Here is a 13,952-nt window from a genome sequence, read left to right as displayed (position 1 = left end):
TCTTCACTCATGAGACCTTGTCATCACATGGACTACTAACACAACCAACTCATTGTCAAACACTAATGGACCCCATTAGCAGCTATTGATTTCCCCAGGCTGACAATTATCCATTGCTTTGTCTGCCCAATTGCTGCTTTCTCTCTCTGAGCACCATCTCTATTTATTGTTTAATCCTCCCCTTTCCCCCCACCCATCTGCAGCATAGATACCAAACATTTCCTAGCTACAAACATTTCTAAAGAAAGGTCACTGCACCCAAAACATTAAATCTGCTTTCCCTCCACAGATGCTGCCAGACATACTGAGTTTTTTCAGCAATTTGTATTTATGTTTTTTTTATCATTGTTCAGTCTGTAATTACCATCTGTGGTTGTTGCAGTGGAGTTGACAGAGATTGCAGGAGGTCATGTTGTTGACAAATATTACATTTTATTGAATATTATCATCTAACTATATACAGGATAAATCTCTACACAAGGCTGTTAGCAGGAATCATCTCGCAATAGTTTTGATAATGTTCTAACATATATGACTGATACCAATTTTCCTATCTACATGAAGTGAAATGAGTCAATGTTCAATAACTCAAAATTCTAACTGCGTTGAAATTGTCAGCCACTGCCACCGACCAGAATAGCAAATCCAATAGAAGGATGACCATGATAAATCCAAATTCTGTATCGATAATTTTGGATTGGCCAAACTCTTTCAGCCTATCATGTGACTATACCAACCAGAACAAAGTTTGGCCACACTTCAGTGTGAAATCATGTTTAAGCCATCATTTAAATTCAAGATCTTTCAATGAAACCCTGCAATATGTCCAGACCCGAAAGAAAATTAGAAGTGTTTACTTTGGAGACAAAGTGAAATTAGTACAGCAAGTGAAAACCTTGGCATAAACCAAAAGGTGGATATTAGTATGAGTGGGAGGATGCATCAGTGAGTTTTTCAATTATTCTGAAACACAAGGTGAACTTCTTGAAACAGTTTGACAAGCAACTGAGATGAGGAAGAGTTTCTTCACTCAGAGTTATGAACCTATCGAATGCTCTACCACAGAAAGCTGGTGGAGCCAACTTGTTATATTCAAGAGGGAGCTGAATGTGGCCCTTATGGCTAAAGATTCAAGGGGCATGGAAGAAGGTGGGAATGGGATGCTGAAATTGCATGATCAGCCATGATCATATTGAACGGTGATGGAGGCTCTATGTTAAGCAATCAATCTCTCCAACCAAAAGGAAGATGAGTTAGTACTGATGTCAAGAATGCTGTGGCAATATGCCTCATGGAGGTTCAAGAAGAGAATGTTCATATCTCCAGTCCAATCCTGCAGGAAAAGAAGGTGGGCTTCAAGAAATGGATGGCTGAAACAATTCATGAAAAGGCACAGCATCATCTAATGCACGGTAAGCTGTGAGGCTACAGACATTATGGCAACAATCACAAGTGATTGGCAACATCTCAAATATGCATTTCCCAAAGGGGCATTTATAATGTGGATGAAATCAGGCTGGTTTACTGACCTTTATAATATTGCTCTTTAGTGCTTAAAAACAATGCAATTGTGCAAAGTGAAGCAGGGATAGTATCACTACTAAGGTCTGGAAAATTATTTAAGAAAAAAATCCATCTTTGCTTCTTGTGATGGGAAAGTCCAAGAATTCACACTCATTTTCAAATGACAAGATTCTAACCACAGTGTCAGGATAGCAAAACAGACATGGATTTATAAAGTGGACAAAAATGTATCAAAAAGAGAAACAGAAGATTATTACGACAGACAACTGGCCCATACAACACACTGGCCTCAACAGCACCAAACTGACATTCTTGCCTCTCAACACCAAAGCCGAGCATCAGCCCATGGACTGGGGGATGATATGGAAAAAGTAAAGCTATAGAGAGTAGTTGGCCTCTTAGGTTCTTGAGGCCTTTGATTAAAAAGCAGGAGTACAACACAACTGTTTTAGAGATGATGTTTTTGATGAAGGTGGTGTGGAAAATAATGATGGAAAACACAATTGCCAACTGCTTCCACCACACTGCATTCAAACAGCTTATAACGCCATAAAATACTGAGACCGAGGAGGAGCAGGATGGGGCTAACTAAACCAAGGATTGAAGGCTAGTGTGGAAATTCCAGCAGACAGCAGAAACCAGAGGAACCTTACACTATGGAGGATGACAACTGAAGACAGCACACTAAGCAGTAAAAGATTAATGAGATTTTCTGGAGCTAACATTTTTCAATACATTTTGCTGTCAGGCTATTGTAAGTAAGAATAAGTAATAAAATTAAGATATTCTTCTATATATTTATTGTGTCACTATGTTTTCACTTTTGACCAGATTTAATAGGAAAATCAGGTTGCATAGGAATTGCCTCAACTATCTCAAATCTCTGCTTGACATAAACTTATGAACAGGCCTCCTGTATCTCAATTTATCATGATCTCGCTATAATAACATTAACCCTTGGTAGTATTTCAGTGCAAGCAATATCACAAATACCTGCAAGAGGACAAGATCAATCCATTTGCCTAATTTTAACTGAATGTGTAACAATACCAAATTGAAATCCTTCTTAAAATCATCTCCAAATGATTTATTTGCTCAGTCTTTCACTCATTTCTTTTCCTAACACCTGTTCGAATTCTTGAAATTACACCCAGGAAAATTATTTAAGAAAAGAATCCCATTTGGTGTTATTTTTCTATTTGTATCTCATATTTACAATTATTTATTTTTAAATGCATACAATAATTACATTGTATTACCTTTTTATCTCATTCATGAGCCCTGGAGAACTGTACAAGCAAAACAAAAATCATTATATCTTTAAAACATAGATCAAATGTTCCCATTTGATCCCAGTTATTATCTTGGTTTATATTAAGAGACTTTATCTTTCCCTAAATTACCTCACAGATTGTACTTATATTCATTTTGTTCAAATTCGACCTAAATATAAAATTGGTGAACTGAAAGTCTTGTCAATTTTACATCTTCACAGCTTTATCATTGGAATTGTCCTTTCTTTAAAATGCATACTTTGACATCTTCTTTAATTTCAGGATGGTTGAAACAGCACCTCATATTGATGTAACTTGATCAATTCAAATTTGGAAAGAAGTAATAGCCACATTTGATGGCTGTACATGATGTTTTATATTAGGGACAAAAAAAAACGTTTTTAACTATTTGAGGTAACTTTCATAATTTCCGTCCTTGTCGATGTTCTGATGGAAGATAAGTAATCCTAAATAGTTCATTTCCTCACCTTTGATATGAAAAGTCCTCAGTCCTAATCATCACCAAACTGTGTCAACTGACAACTGTCAATGTCTGGAGTTAAGTTTTTAAATTCTCAAAGCTGCTGGATATGTTGATGCATCACCAACATCCATGTCGTCCAGAAAACCATGGCCTCTTTTTTAAAAACAGGAGAACAGCAATCCCAATGTCATCCTATTCAGCAGTCCAAAGGGTTAATTTGTTTTTCTGTTTTTTATTCTGTCTATCATCATGGAGAAATGTGCAACCAACTGAAAGAATTCAAAAGCTAACAATACCTAAAATGTTTACATTTAACAGAAGTTATTACTTCATGAATGGACATTATCATGAGTGTCATCATCATTTGTGGTCTCTTGTAGATAAGGATGACTCTCTTTCACTCTCAGAGTCAGCCCATAAGAGGCTGAACTGACTGATGTGGCTACTGCATGCTCTGTTACACTTGGGGCAGAGGTGGTTGCAGGAAAGGGTGGATGGGGATTGGTATAGCAGCGCGCTCCTTCCACTGTTTTCACCTGACTTCCGCTTTTTCCTGACAGTGAGTTGTGAGGTGCTTGACATCTTACCAGATACTCCTCCTCCATTTTGTACAGTGTTAGACCGGTGATTCCCATGTGTCTGTGAGAATGCTGCACTTTACCAGTAAGGCCTTGAGCACTTGCTCTGTCTGCCTGGGGCTTGCCTGCCTTTTTGAAGCTGGGAATACAGCACCTGTTTGAGGAGTATCGTGTCAGTCATGTGGACGACGTACCCAGCCACTGTAGCCTCAAAGATGGTCAGTGCCTCGATGCTAGGGATGTTAGCCTGGTCAGGGAGGCTTGTATTGGTGTGTCTTTCTTCCCAGTGGATTCACAGGATCTTGTGCAGGCAGCATTGGTGGTATTGCTCTAGCACCTTGAGGTGTCTGTTGTAGAGAGTTGATGTCTCAGTGCCATGTAGGAGTGCTGGAACCATCACAACTCTGTGAACCACAGTCTTGATGTCGGATCTGATGTTGTCATCCTTAAACACCCTTTTCCTCAGGCAGCCCCAAAGAGTGCACAGCACACTCGGTACCTTCATCAAGAGCTGCTTTGGCCAACACGACACTCCCGAGCTATTGGAGGTGATCAGCACTCTCTAAAGCCTCCCCGTGGGCCAAAATGATTGGGGGTTCACTCCACAATGCCAGGCCAGGTTGGAAGAGCAACTTTGTCTTACGGATGTTCAAGGTAAGATACATGCTCTCATATCTCTCCATACAGGTGCTGACGATAGTCAGGAGTACATCCTCTGAGATTGCACATACACAAGCAAGATCAGCTTGATGACACTTGGTTAAGTAGACTTTGGTTTTGGCTTGAAGGCAGCTAAGGTTGAATAAATTCTCACAGATTCTATAATTGAGCTCCACACCACGGGAGAGCTTTTTGGTAGTGAGTGTAGGAGGTTGAGAGGTAACCATATAGATGTTTAAAAGATCATGGGGATCATAGATAACGTGAATGGCAGCTGTCTTTTCCCTACAGTGGGGCATTTCAAGATTTGGGGGCACATTTTTAAGTTGGGAGGAGAAAGTTTTAAAAAAACATGAGGACAATTTTTTTTTTTTACACAGTGAGTGGTTCGTGTGTGGGAGCAGAAGTGATGGATGTAGGTATTGTTGCAATGTTTAAATGGCATTTGAATAAGTTCATGAATAAGAAACAGTTTGGAGTGATACGGCCCAAGTGCAAGCAGGTTGGATTAGTTTAGTTTAGGATTATGGTTGGCATGGAACAGTTGAATCGAAGGGTCTGTTTCAATCCTGCATGATATGATATTAGAAGTAGGAAAAATAGCACTGCTGTTGGTGGGAACAGGTAATCCCTTTTGCATTTTAAAGATAACAAATTCAGAAATCATCAACAAATGATCATTTCAATCACACAGCTTCTTACAACTTGAGTAGACTTTCTTTTAAAAATAGCCAATCAAAATAAATAATATCACATTTACAAATGCTTCAGCTTTATGCAAAGAGCCTGATTTGGATATAATTAAAAAAAAAATTCCAGTTCTCTCTTTTATTTGTGTCCAAGTATAAGTAACGAAGATAAATTAATATTATTGATTATTTATGCACCCTTAGCAGTTAAAGTTCAATAGGAAATGTTTAAGAATCAAATTAAGTACTAAAGTAATTAAAATAGAGATGACAGACCAGGCGATGTGTTTTAAATGCATAATGTGACAACCTAGATTACAACATGGCAGGTACTCATGTCATTCAGCCAACGTTGTCTATCTTATACGTTGCAGGAAAGGATGCCCGGAGGCATGGTACATTGGGGAAACCGAGTAAAGGCTATGACAACGGATGAATGGGCACCGCAGAACAATCAACAGACAGGAGGGTTCCTTCCCAGTTGGGGAACACTTCAGTGGTCCAGGACATTCAGCCTCGGACCTTCGGGTAACCATCCTCCAAGGTGGACTTTGGGACAGGCAGCAGAGAAAAGTGGCTGAGCAGAGGTTGATAGCTAAGTTCGGTAACCATAGGGAGGGCCTCAACCAGGACCTTGGGTTCATGTCAAATTACAGGTGACCACCATTGCACTATATATACACAACACAGACACTCCTACACACACACAGGCACTCCTATACACACACACACACACAGACACACATACACACAGACACATACACAGACACCCACACACACCTTTACAGACACACACACTCCCACACATGCACACCCTCACAGACTTAAGATACTCTGCACTCACTACGCACACACACATACACTTTCTCACACTCACAACCCCCAACCCAGACAGACAGACACACACACACACACACATAGACCCACATGCACAAATATATTTTGTGGGGTGAATTTGTACTTGCAGGGTTACATTGTACTTTGCTCAAAGATAAAGACCCACATGCACACATATATTTTGTGGGGTGAATTTGTACTTGCAGGGTTACATTGTACTTTGCTCAAAAACTGCATGCATTCATGTAGAACTCTGAGCTCAAAAACTGCATGAATTTATGTAAAACTCCGTTATCTCACTTTTTAGATTAGAATCAATCTAAACATCATGGCATAGACAGAGAACACAGGGGGCTAACACCTTCAACATATTGTCTAGCTATCACCATTGTTAACAGCTAACCCGAGAATGCAACTATTTTAAAAAAAGATTTTATGATTTACACATGAAAAAAGTGAAACTATCACTGTATTCTAACAGATGAAAGGCTTAACAGACAATCAATTTTTCAATGTATAATTTCAGTTACATCACACTGTAAATTTTTGCTATAAATTCTGTGTTAGGATTGAGCCCTCCACTACCACCTGATGAAGGAGCGTCACTCCGAAAGCTAGTGTGCTTCCAATTAAACCTGCTGGACTATAACCTGGTGTTGTGTGATTTTTAACTAGATTACAACAGGATCTTGATCAGAAGGGCCAATGAGTTGAGAAGTGGCAGATAGAGTTTAAATCAGATAAATGTGAAGTGCTGCTTCATATTTGGGAAAGCAATTCTTAGCAGGACTTATACACTCAATGGTAAGGTCCTTGGGAGTGTTGCTGAACAAAGAGACTTTGGAGTGCAGATTCATAGCTCCTTGAAAGTGGAGTCGCAGGTAGGTAGGATAGTGAAGGCGGTGTTTGGTCTGCTTTCCTTTATTGGTCAGAGTATTGAGTACAGGAGCTGAAAATGTGTTGCTGGAAAAGCGCAGCAGGTCAGGCAGCATCCAGGGAACAGGAGAATCGACGTTTCGGGCATAAGCCCTTCTTCAGGAATGGCTGAAGAAGGGCTTATGCCCGAAACGTCGATTCTCCTGTTCCCTGGATGCTGCCTGACCTGCTGCGCTTTTCCAGCAACACATTTTCAGCTCTGATCTCCAGCATCTGCAGACCTCACTTTCTCCTATTGAGTACAGGAGTTGGGAGATCATGTTGCGGCTGTACAGGACATTGGTTAGGCCACTTTTGGAATGTTGCGTGCAATTCTGGTCTCCTTCCAATCGGAAAAATGTTGTGAAACTTGAAAAGGGTCAGAAAAGATTTACAATATGTTGCCAGGCTTGGAGAATTTGAGCTACAGGGAGAGATTGAACAGGCTGGGTCTGTTTTTCCTGGAGCTTCGGAGGCTGGGGGGTGACCTTAGAGAGGTTTATAAAATCATGAGGGGCATGGATAGGGTAAACAGACAAGGTCTTTTCCCTGGGGTGGGGAGTCAGAACTGGACAGCATAGGTTTAGGGTGAGAGGGGAAAGAAATAAAAGAGACATAAGGGGCAACATTTCACGCAAAGGGGGTATGTGTATGGAATGAGCTGCCAGAGGAAGTGATAGAGACTTGTACAATTGCAACAATTAAAAGGCACCTAGATGGATATATGAATAGGAAGGACTTGGTGGAATATGGGCTGGGTGCTGGCAGGTGGGACTCGATGGGTTGGGATATCTGGCCAGCATGGACAATTTGGACCAAAGGGTTTGTTTCCGTGTTGTACATCCCTATGACTCTAGTGGACCCATTGTGGTTCATAGTGACCATATCTGTAACAAGTGTTGGTTGCTTGAGAAAATCTAGCTTCGGGTTGATGTGTTGGGAGTCTGAACTTCAAACACTGTGACACATCAAGAAGGGGAGAGTTACCTGGATGCTGTGTTTCAAGAGGCAGTCACATCCCTTAGATTAACTACCTCAAATTTGGTCATTGGTCAGAGACAGGACGGTGTGACTACCAATGAGAAGATAGAGGGATTCAGGAGGTAGTGCTGAAGGAACCTCAGCCCTTGAGCTTAACTAGAAGGAAGTGAGGACTGCAAATACTGGAGATCAGCATTGAAGAGTGTGGTGCTGGAAAAGCACAGCCATTCAGGTAGCATCCTAGGAGCAGAAGAATCAACATTTTGAGCATAAGGTCTTCATCAGGAATGAGGGGGTGGGCAAAGGAGGCTGAGACATAAATGGGAACAGGTGGGACTGGGAGGAAGGGAGCTGGGAATGTGATAACTGGATGAAGGTGGGGGTGAAGGTAATAGGTCAGAGAGGAGGATGGAGTGGATAGGTGGGAAGATAGATGGACAGGTCGGACAGTGCTGAGTTAGATTACATTAGACTAGATTCCCTACAGTGTGGAAACAGGCCCTTCGGCCCAACCAGTCCACACCGACCCTTTGAAGAGTAACCCACCCAGACCTATCTCCCTCTGACTAATACACCTAACACTATGGGCAATTTAGCATGATCAATTCACCTGACCTGCACATCTTTGGATTGTGGGAAGTAACGGGAGCACCCGGAGGAAACACACGCAGACACAGGGAGAACATGCAAACTTCACACAGGCAGTCGCCCAAGGTTGGAATCGAACCTGGGACCCTGGTGCTATGAGGCATCAGTGCTAACCACTGAGCCACCATGCCGCCCCAAAATTGGAAAGTTGGATCCGAGATAAAGTCGGGGGAGGGGAAATGAGGAAACTGGTGAAATCCACATTGATCCGGTGTGGTTGGAGGGTCCCAAGGCAGAAGATGAGGCATTTTTCCTCCAGGCATTTGGTGGTTAGAGTTTAGTGATAGAGGAGGCCCACTTCCTGGACCTCTCCATCTTCATTTCCAGCGACCAACTCAACATGGACATCTACTACAAACCCACTAATTCGCACAGCTACCTGGACTACACATCCTCCCATCCTGCCTCCTATAAAAACTCTATCCCTTATTACCAACTCCTCCACCTTTGCCGCATCTACTCCAGGAGGATCAATTCCACCATAGAACATCCCAGATGGCCTTCTTCAAAGAGTACAATTTCCCCTTCCACTTGGTCGACGATGCCCTCCAGTGCATCTCCTCCACTTCCCGCACCTTCGCCCTTGAACCCCACCCCTCTAATCAGAAAGTGGATAGAACACTCCCAGTCCTCACCTTCCACCCCACCAACCTCCGGATGCATTGCACTTTCCTCTGCCATTTCTGCCACCTACAAACAGACCCCACCACCATGGATATATTTCCCTCCCCACCCTTACCTGCATTCCGGAGAGACCAATCCCTCCATGACTCCTTTATAAGATCCACGCCCCCCCTACAAGCCCACCCTCTATTCCCAGCACCTTCCCCTGCCACTGCAAGAAGTGCAAAATCTGTATCCAAACCTCCCCCTTCAACTTAGTCCAAGGCCCTAAAGGATCCTTCCACAGCCAACAGAGATTTACCTGTACTTCCACACACACCATCTACTGTGTCAGTTGCTCTCAATGTGGTCACCTCTACATTGGGGAGGCAGGATGCCTACTTGCAGAATGTTTCAGAGAACATCTCTGGGACACATACACTAAATAACCCCATCGCCCTGTGACGAATACTTCAGCTTACCTTACCACTCTGCCAAGGACATGTAAGTCCTGGGCCTCCTCCACCGCCAAATACTAGTCACCCGATGCCTGGAGGAAGAACACCTCATCTTCCACCTTGGGACCCTCCAACCACACGGGATCAATGTGGATTTCACCAGTTCTCTAATTTCCCTTCTCGCCCCCTTATTCCAAAACCAACCTTTCAACTCGGCACTGCCCTCTTGAACTGTCCTACTTATCTATCTTCCTTTCTACCTATCCACTCCACCCTCCTCTCCAACCTATCACCATTATCCCAACCTTTATCTACCTATCACATTCCCAGCTACCTTCTCCCCAGACCCACCCCTCTACCATTTATCTCTCAGCCCCCTTGGGCCACCCCCTCATTCCTGATGAAGAGCTTATGCTCGAAACATTGACTGTCCTGCTCCTCAGATGCTGCCTGACCGGCTGTGCTTTTCCAGCAGCACACTCTTTGACTTTGAGCTTATCTCACAGGTTTGAGATTCTTATTCCCTATGTGGATGAGAGTGGGGGTTTGAGTGAACTGATCATAGTAGCATGTTACAGGGAACCATTCAAGAGGGAGGAGAAAATAAAAATGTCATTCTAATCTGGGATAGTACATTCAGGAGAATAGATATCATTCTTTGTGGCCAGGAATAAGCATGCCGAAGGCTGTGTAGCCTGTCTACTGCCCAGGTTCAGGAAATCTCACTTGGAGTGCAAGGAGAAAGATCCAGTTGTTGTGGTACATGTAGTTACCATTGATTTAGATAGTAAAAAGATAAAGGTTCTGCTGAGGGAACATGAGGAGTTAAATTAAAAAGAAAAACCAAACAGGTAATAATCTCTGGAGTCATGAACAAATTGGCACCGGTTCAACAAGAATTAAAAGGTAAAGACATGGCTCAAAGATTGTTGTGGGAAAAATGGCTTCATAATTCATGGGACATTGGCACCAGTTCTAGAGAAAGAGGGAACTGTTCTGATGGAATGGGCTCTGCCTGAATCATGTTGGGATCAGAGACCTAGCAAATTGCATAACTGAGGCTGTGGGTAGGACTTGAAACTAAATATTTGTGGGGGAGAGTTCAGTTGCAAGGAAAATGTTAAAGGGGTGGGAGAGCTCAGCAGAGGTTATTAAAATTTCCAGAACAAATAATCGGACTTAGTATGGAAAAACTCAGGAATCGAATTTCAGGCACAACTGAGAAAGGGGGAAGTAAATGCAGGATTGAAGGTGTTGGATTAAATGCACATATTATATAAAACAAGGTTAATTGGTTAATAATGCAGACTGAAATTGGCAGATATGATGTTGTGGGTCTTAGTGATATGATGCAAGGGGATTAGGGCTGGGAACTAAATACTTAACGATCCAAGTTCTATTGAAAGGACGGGCAGATGTGCAGAATGGGCAGAGTTGCCTTGTTAGAAAGAAATAAAATTAAATAGATAGCAAATGGTAATAAAGAGTAAGAAGGCGTAGGTGGATAGAGTTAAGGAGCCATAAAGTGAAAAAGACTCTGATGGGAGTGGTATACAGGCCTCCTGGCAATAGGGAGAAAGAAAATAAAGCAAAAAATAGAAAAAACATATAAAAAAAGCATTATTACAGTAGTCATGGAGGACTTCAATATGCAGGTGGACTGGGAAAAACAGATTGGTAGATGATCTCAAGAAGAATAATTTGTAGAATGCCTATAAAATGGCTTTGTTGAAGTAGTTTGTGGTTGAAACAACTAGGAAACAGGCAATTCTTTATTTGGTGATGTGTTCTAAGGAAGGCATGATTAGGGGGCAGTGACAATAATATAATAGATTTTACCCTGCAGTTTGAGGGAGAGAAGCTGGAATGAGTTGTAACAGTATTACAATTGAGCAAAGATTAAGAAATGAGGGAGGAGCTGGCTAGAGTTCATCAGAAAGGCAGCCTCACAGGGAAGATGGGGAGCAGCAATGACTGGAGTTTCTGGAGTAATTTGGGAGGCACAGCAGAAATTCATCCCAAGGAGGAAGAAATGTTTTAAGGAGAGATGAGGCAACCACGGTTGACAAAGGAAGTCAAGGACAGCATAAAAGCAAAAGAAAAACCATACAATGTGGTGAAGATCTGTGGGATGCCAGATGATTGGGAAGCCAGCATAGGGATAATTGAAAAAGCAGTAAAGGGGAGACAATAAAATATGACTGTAAGCTTGCTAGTAACATAAAAGAGATTGCAAGTGATTTTTTAGATATCTAAAGGGCAAGAGAAAGACAAGAGTGGACATTGGATCTCTGTAAAATGAGGCTGGAGAAGTAGTAATGGTGGAGCAACTTAATAGGTACTTTGCTTCAGTTTTCACAGTGGAAAACTTTAGCAGCATTCTAGAACTTGAAGAGATTCTGGATGCGGAGGTGAATGTAATAGCCATCACTCAGGAGAAGGTGATGGGGAAGCTGAAAGACTGAAGGTGGATAAATCACTAGGACCATATGGACTACATCTCAGCGTTCTGAAGAGGATAACTGAGGTCATTGTGGAGGCATCGGTGGTGATCTTCTAGGAATCAGTGGAGTTAGGAAGGATCCCAGAGGACTGGAAAATAGCTCACTCATTTTTAAGAAAAAGAGAGGCCAGAAGACAGGAAGATATAGACCGAGTAGCCTGACCTCAGTCATTGGTAAGATTTTAGAATCCATTATTAAGATTAAGATTGCAAATATTTGATAATGCGGAGTAAAATATGGCTGAATCAGCATGGCTTCATTAAAGGGAGGTCACGCCTGACATATATGTTAGAATATTTTGAGGAGGTAATGAACAAGTTTAACAAAGGGGAGCCAGTCGACGTAATCTATTTGGACATCGAGAAGTTATTTGACAAGGTGTCGCCAAATCAGGTAAGAGCCCATGTTGTTAGGGGCAAGGTACTGGTATGGACAGGGGATTGGCTGACTGACAGAAAGCAGACAGTAGGGATACGGGTGTTTTTAAGATAGCAGCTGCTGAGTAGTGGAGTTCTGCAGTGGTCTATATTGGGACCACAACAATTTATGTTATAGCTTAACAATTTGGATGAAGAAACTGAGAGTACTGTTGCTAAGTTTGCAGATGACACAAAGGTAGATGGAGGGACATGTAGTTTTGAGGAATTGGGGAAGCTGCAGAAGTTCTTAGACAGATTCGGAGAGTGGATAAAGAAGTTGCAGATGAAATAGCATGTGGGAAAGGGTGAGGTTATGTTGTTCTTATTCATCTAGAGGTCGAGGGCCTTTATTGCCCATCCAAGAGGACAGCCACATTGCTATTGGTCCAGAGTCACATGTAGTCTAGACCAGGTAAGGATGACAATTTCTTTTGCTAAAGGACATTAGTGGATCAGATGGGCTTTTCCTACAATTAGCAATGGTTTCATGGTTACTAGACTCTTAATTTCAGATATTTACTGAATTCAAATACCACCGTCTACCATGGCAGGATTCAAAGCCGGGTCCCCAGAACATTACCTGGGTCTCTGGATTAATAATCCTGTGATAATATCACAAGGCCATCACCTCACCCCAAATTATGTACTTTAATAGAGGCATTGACTGTTTTCTAAATGAGAATAGGCTTTGGAAATCTGCAGCACAAAGAGACTTGGGAGTCCTGGTTCAGGATTGTCTTAAGGTTAACATGCAGTTTCAGTTGGCAGTTAGGACAGCAATACAATGTTCACATTCGTTTCAAGAGTGATTGGAATACAAGAGCAGAAGTGAGCTGCTGAGGCTCCAAAAGGCTCTGGTCAGACTACATTTGGAATATTGAGAGCAGTTTTGGACCCCATATGTAAAGCAGGACATCTGAGGAACAGTTGAGTACTTTGGGTGTCAATAGATTTTAGAAGAATGGGGGCTGGTGGGGGGGGGGGGGGGGGAGGTGGAAATCAGATTTAAACTTACAGAATACTGAGAGGTCTGGATAGAGTGGTATGGAGAAGACGTTTCCACTAGTCGGAGAAACTAGGACCTGAGGCCACAGCCTCACAGTGAAGGGATGACACTTTAGAACTGAGATGAGGAGGAATTTCTTCAGCTGGGGGTGGTTAATCTGTGGAACTCATTGCTGCAGAGAGCTGTGGAGGTCAAGTGATTGAGTATATTTCAGATAGATTGGTTCTTGATTGATTAAGGGATCAAGGGTTACAGGGAGAAGCCTGGAAACCTTGCAGCCTTCAAGAAATATTTCAATGAGCACTCGAAATATCATAAGTTCAAGGAAATGGAACAAGTGCAGGAAATTGAGATTAGCATGCCTGTAGTTGT

Source organism: Chiloscyllium plagiosum, unplaced genomic scaffold, assembly GCF_037043375.1.
Source record: "Chiloscyllium plagiosum isolate Xiang-an unplaced genomic scaffold, Cpla_swu_hap1 HiC_scaffold_4, whole genome shotgun sequence".
Lineage (NCBI taxonomy): Eukaryota > Metazoa > Chordata > Chondrichthyes > Orectolobiformes > Hemiscylliidae > Chiloscyllium > Chiloscyllium plagiosum.
The sequence above is the reverse complement of the archived record's forward strand: the minus strand, read 5'-3'. Positions refer to the sequence as shown.